Here is a 7,158-nt window from a genome sequence, read left to right as displayed (position 1 = left end):
ACCATCTTTTTAATACATTAAACATATTTTTATTGTGTATAGTTAGTACATATTTTTATTGTAATATCATGGTAATAGCTACTCTTAAATTGGATAACAACTTTGAACACTCAAAAAATAACATAAAGGTACAAGTTAAAATGTTAAAATAAATTTAAGTAAAACTGCTGGTATTATTTAAGATCCATTAAAAGCCAATCATTTCCCATGATGACATACAGAAAACCACTTAATAGTTTAAACCAAGGTCCAAATGGATCCAATTTTCTCTCACTTTTTCTTCTGACCATACTAATTCAGAATCAATCTGTCCATATTTCTACCAATTATTAAATACTTACTTTATGAAAAAATAATAACTTTTTCCAGTATCTGGAGAAAAATAGTTATAGTTTATGCCAATGAAGAATATGGTTCCACCATTAGGGAAACTTCTGCTTCTGTTTCATAAATCATTATTGAATCATAGCATAACTCTGCACCTAAACAGACATATAAAGTATGTGTTCTGATTCTTGCTACCACTACATATATTCCCAAAATACCAATCCATGTGTATAAAGGATGTTGCTTATCTCCATATAAGCACAAAAGGTCAGGATCCAGCCATTAGTTTCCTCCAGATTTAAGATGGAGAAGAAATATGTATCTCATTTTGGTTGCCAAAAGATAATGGAATCCCCTGAAATCTCATTACTTACAAATGTAATGATAGTCTTCTTAAAGCGAAATAGCAGAAAAGGAAGTACAACGTTGCAACAAAAGCTAGTGCTCTAAATAGATATATATACACATTAATATTTATGCCAAAATTTCACATTGCTAATAAATTTCTATTGTAATGGAATCTAATTTTTAGGACTGCACAAAATTATTGGAATTTTTTCCCCTCCACGTTGGAGGCTATATGTATATTTTCTCTCTGAATAATTTCCTTTTCTCCTCCTATTTAATAATACAACCCTAACTTCCAATCCTCCCTTGCTTCTATTCTGCAAAGTCTTGGGGTACTAGATTCCACTCCTCAACAACCGAGGAGAGAACTGACCATTAGGAATGTTGACTCAGGGATATATGCGTATGGTCCCAGACAGATCAGTGCAAATGAAGCCCGGAACTTTTGCTAGAATGATAATAATAACAAGTACATCCTTATTATATGCCAGGCTCTGCTTTAAGTTGTATACATACATTCAACTTTTTAATCCTCATAATTACTCTATGAGTTATTAGGAAAATGGCATGTTCCTCCCATTAGAGGTTGAAATCTAAAATGTTGTAAGCCTTTTGCTTCCTGAGTGTCTGCTTGAGCATGGTACCTATAGAGAGGAAAGTTGAATTGAAGGATGAAAAGAGACCACATGTTGATGATATTATTTGATCTGGATCTAAACATCACAGAAGTCAGATGATTAAAAAGTAAAATGAAGCAATAACAACATTCTAGTTATTAGCCAGAAATTATGTACCAGATGCAACAATGAATGCAAAACTCAACATTTATTGATAGTATTACTGTACAAATTATTGAAAACTAAGTACTATTTTTCCTAGCGATATTCAAAATTTAATGGGAATCAAAACATTAAATTAAAAGAATGAGTCTATAGTTAGCAGAATTCCCTGTTACCTGTTGGTGCAGGATTTCATGGCACAGAAAAGTCCCTCTGTGGCCCTTCAAATCATATCAGATTCATATTGAGCACATAGGTATTATATTTGGTCCCTGCTATAGGAACATTACTACAAAAAAGAGAGATTGCAAAGTCACAAATCTACAGGGGCCAGGCTGGTGTGCAAATGAATAAATCAGATCATATTTTGAAAGCTCAGTTAAGAGATCAAGAGAGACAACATTTTCATGTTACTTTTTGAGCTCCTGAGAGCAAGTGTGATTGAAGTTTGCAAATGTAAAATGGACTATGGGAATGACAGTGAGACAGAGTATACTTCTTTCTTCCTTCCTGAAATGTCCCTAAACATTATGTGTTTAAAAAAAAAAAAAAAACTAGAATAGGAATTTTTTATGGAAAATATTCCAATTCTTACATGTTAACACAACTTATTTATTTATTTATTTTTTAGTGTGGACACCCAAAATAAAACAAAGCCAAAAATACAACAAAAGCATGTCCCTGCCACAATTATGGCCTCTGTAGTAAAGGACACAGACATGATTAACACTGTAAGTTATAAATTTACAATTTGAAATGTGTCTTTTCATTTTTATTTGTTTTGTTTAATTATTAATATAATCCACTGGAAAATTATCTCCAGTTTATAGATGAGAAAAGAGAAATCCAAAGACGTCAAGTAAATTGTTCCGGTAATGTACCTGAAAGGTTGCAAAGTTTAAACTCGTGTTCAAATATTCTAACCCAAAATGAATTTGAAATAGATTTTAAAATTCAACATATAGTTTAAAGCAGTCCCTGATATGGCTTTATTATTTATCATTTATTCATGTATTTCACTATTCAACAAATATTTACTGGGCAACTACTATGTGTCAGGTACTCTAAACACTGAGAAATGTTCAGGTTAAATATAGCAAGGATACCATGAGGCACAGGAGCATTCTTTTAGGATCTCACTTTTTAAATAATATTATGAAAACTTATGCAACTGCAGATAGGATTGGGCAGAAAAACATCAGTATAAAAGGTAAAGGATGCTGAATGCTGAAATAAGGGATTTAGACTTAAGTAATTTGGAAAATGGCATATACACTAAATTATCATAAAAATTCAGTGCTTGAGCCATTAAGATTTTTTTATCAAAGGAATAAAATAAAAGAGTCTCTTAATCTGCAATTTATGGGTATGTGAGTTGGCTTAATTTCTGTTCAAAAGTTTGTGTTTCTATTCAAAAATGTGCCTACATGCATGTGAATGTTTTTCTGGAGACAGAGTTTAGGACTTCCACATATTCTCAAAGGTGTTTGTGAAATGATATTGGTAACCACTAGATTCTAGTTTTTCTTTAAAGAAATTCATCTAGCAACAATGGGAGAAGAGGAGACTATCAAAGGCCTCTTGAGAGACAACTGAGTGTAGTGGTCCTGGTAAGAGGCAACTGAAACTTTGACTAGGAAAGAAGAACCATTTACAAACAAAGAAGTGCCACTAAAACTTTTTTCTTCTTGCAGTCCTTTCCTCTTTCCCTACTCTACCTTCCTTTCTCTTTCCCTTCCTTCCTTTCGTCTTGCCTCTTTGCCCAGCCCTATGTTGAATCCTTCACATAGCTTCTTCCAACAACCAAGTGTGGATGTCTCTTCCAAACTGCTCAGTGATGTTATTTTGGTAGCTAGAAATCAGCCGTGGTTGGGAGTATTTATACCATTGAAATTGGCAAACATTACAAATCAATACACCCCCCCCCCAACAAAATGGTTGTTAAATATTTGCAGGTACACAACTTCTTCTTCACTTTTATTCTCCCTCCTCGCTCCCTCCATCTCTCCTTCTCTTCCTTTTTCCATACTTCCATTCTCCTTTCTTTAATGTCCAGTTTCTCAGCCACATTTTGGCTTGATTTAGACAAGATCAGGAATAAAATGGATATATAACACATATGTTGTTAAAAAAATAAAATTGGATAATTTGAATAACATTTAGCATTTTGTACTAAGTTCTGCATGTAGTTGTCTACATTATACATTAGCCACCAATAAGGCGTTCTACTTCAAATGCATTCTAGGCATCTTCTGAAAATGTTTATTTACCTGTAAACATTATTTTTACCTTGATTTATTTTTTTGATTAATAGAATACAATAGCGGAGTATTTTTTTTATTTTGTTTCATAATATTACGGGGTTACAAACGTTTTGGTTACAAAAATTGTTTTTGTACTGTTTGAGTCAAAGCTTTAACTATGTCAATCACCCAGATAGTGTGCATTGTACCCCTTAGGTGTGAATTTACCTATTCCCTTCTCCCACCTCCCATCTGCTTGATTTCCAATGAATGCAATTTCCATATGTGCACATAAGTGTTGAACAATCAGTTTCAATTTAATGGTGAGTACATGTGGTGCTCATTTTTCCATTCTTGTGATACTTCATTTAGAGGAATGGTTTCCAGTTCCATCCAGGTTAATACAAGAGGTATTAGTTCACCACTTTTTTATGGCAGAGTAGTATTCTATGGTATACATATACTACATTTTATTAATCCACTCAATTTAATTTTATTAATCCACTCAATCTACTACATTTTATTAATCCACTATTGATGGGCACTTGTGTTATTTCCATATCTTTGCAATTGCAAATTGTGCTGCTATAAACATTTGAGTGAAGGTGTCTTTTTTATGGAATATCTTTTCTTCCTTTTGGTAAATTCCCAGTACTGGGATTGCTATTAGTAGATCAAGTGGTAGGTCTACTTTTATTTCTTTGACGTATCTCCATACTACTTTCCACAGAGGTTGTACTAATTTGCAATCCCACCAGCAGTTTATGAGTATTTTGGTACTTGATATTGGAATATTCAGAAATTCTATTTCATCTTGATTGAGCCTAGGGAGGCTGTGTGTTTCTAAGAATTTTTCCATTTCCTCCATGTTTTCAAGGTTATGTACATAGAGGTTTTTATAGTATTCAGAGATGAAATTTTGTATTTCCGTGGCATTGAAATACCAAGGAAATTGTTATTTCCCTTTTTCATTCCTGATTGAGCTTATTAAAGTCCTTTCTTTTCTGCTTCTCATTAATCTAGTAAAAAGCCTGTCAATTTTGTTTATCTTTTCAAAGAGCCAACTTTTTGTTTCATGAATTTTCTGTATAATTCTTTTGTTCTCGATTTCATTTAGTTCTTCTCTGATCTTGGCTATTTATTTTTGTCTGCTGGGTTTCTGATTGATTTGATCTTTCTTTTCCAGTTCCTTGAGATGATTCATTAGATTGGTGATTTGTGATCTTTCTGTCATTTGGATGTTGGCATTTATGGCATTTTCCTCTTAGGATTGCTTTAGCTATGTCCCATAGATTTTGATAACTTGTGTTCCCTTTATCATTTAGTTCAAAGAATCTCTTGATTCTTTAATTTACTCCTTGACCTGACTATCCATTTAGCAGAAGGTTGTTTAATTTCTATGACTTTGTATAGAGATGAATGCTCCTGTTGGAGTTGATTTCTAATCTATTCCACTGCGGTCTGAGAAGATTCATGGTATTATTTCTGTTTTTTTTAAATTTGTTGAGACATATTTTGTGGTCTAGGATATGATCAATCTTAGAGAATGTTTCATGAGCTGCTGAGAAGAACATATATTCAGTGGTTTTTAGGTAGAATGTTCTATGAATGTCTGTTAGGCCCATTTATTCTAGAGTTCTGTTTAAGTCCATTGTTTCTTTGTTTATTTAATGTTTGGAGAATGTATCCTCTTTTGCCAGAAGGATATTGAAGTTCCCAGCTATTATGGTGCTGCTGTTTATGGTTTTGTTTAGATCAACTAGGATTTGCTTTATGAAGCTGCATGTATTTGTGTTAGGGGCATAAATGTTTATAATTGTTATGCCTTCTTGTTGAATTGTTCCCTTCACCATTATATAATGACCATCTTTGTCTTTCTTTACTTTTGTTGATTTGAAGTCTATGTTATTTGTTATGAGAACTACTACACCAGCTTTCTTTTGGTTTCCATTTGTGTGGAATATTGTTTTCTATCCCTTCACCTTGAGTCTGAATGAGTCCTTGTGAGTTAGTTGTGTTTCCTGGAGATAGCAGATTTTTTTAGTATTTTTTATCCATTCAGTGGGAAATTCAAACCATTCACATTTATTGAAAGAATTGATAAGTGGGGTGGATTTCTGTTCTTTCCATTGAGTAGCACTTTATTGCTTGGTTTTACCTCTTGAACCATTGTAGTGACTGGGCTGTGACCTTTACCTTTGGGAGGTTCTTACACTGATGGGCACTGATCCATATATACCGCAGGTCTGAGTAGTTCCAGTAGGGCAGGTCTGGATTTGGCCTATTCCCTCAACATGGTGTCCCTGAGAGTTCAGGATGGTCTAGCTGTTGCCTGATCCCCACAGTGCCCCTTGTCCAGTGCAACAGCTCTATACAGACTCCAGGTAGGTCCCTGTCTAAGCAGGTAGGAGGTCTGTTGGGGAGGAGCTGTCTTGCAATTAAGTCAACACCATGCCAGCAGGGCGAGCATGGGGCTCCCATGCTCTATTCTCCTATTGTCCCCCTCACATTCTCTGATCTTGTTATATGTATCACTCTATCACCTTTTTCCACACTGAGTGCCCCATGTTGCTTCTCTGTGAATTCACAATGCTACTTCAGGGACAACTGATTTCTATGTAGGCAGCTGCCTGCACCTTTCACTTCTTTCCCTGGGAGCAGTGAGCTGGCAGCCTGCCTCTAGCTGACCGTTGTTTTAAATAGCACAGTATTTAAACATGTTTAAATATATAGCCCTAGGTCATTGAAAGAACGATTAAGTCAAACCATAAAATTTAAAGTCCTAACCATGCCATCTAATCAATTTGTGACTCTGATCAAGTCACTACATCTTTCTGTACATTATTTTCTTAACCTACGTGATTGCTCATTTCTTTCTAGCTCAAAAATTTAAAGATTACGTGAATCTAGAATGCTCAATGTATTAACAGTGTTTTTTCATCTTACATAATATATCTGTGCTTAAATAAAATATAATCAAACATTCAGTACTTAATTTACATTATCATTCAAATTATTATAAGTAAGAAATAGAAGAGTAAGGATACTATATGTATATCACAGATGCTATTGAATTATATCTATATGTGATTTTCTAAGTGGTTGAACCTGCTTTGAATTGTAGTATTTTGTAACTTTTAATGCCTGTGAATTCATTGTCCAATATCTTCAGTTTCATTTATAAAATTTCTGTGACTTTTTTCAAGTTACGTGTAATTGTAAAGCTCTCTGGATGTCCACTATCTATCCCTCTTATTCATCTCTTCTAATTTTCCTTTTGTGGGGAAAAATATTACGAATAAACTTCAAGAATCACTAAAATGAGAATACGAGTGCTATAAGATAAAATAATCAAAAAATATATAACATTAAGAGAAAAAACACGATGGAGGTTTTACCCATATACAGATTATACATATGTCCAAAAAAGGGGCAGATAGACAATTTCTAAAAAATAAAAT

Source organism: Propithecus coquereli, unplaced genomic scaffold (assembly GCF_000956105.1).
Source record: "Propithecus coquereli isolate 6110/MARCELLA unplaced genomic scaffold, Pcoq_1.0 Scaffold21, whole genome shotgun sequence".
NCBI lineage: Eukaryota > Metazoa > Chordata > Mammalia > Primates > Indriidae > Propithecus > Propithecus coquereli.
The sequence above is the reverse complement of the archived record's forward strand: the minus strand, read 5'-3'. Positions refer to the sequence as shown.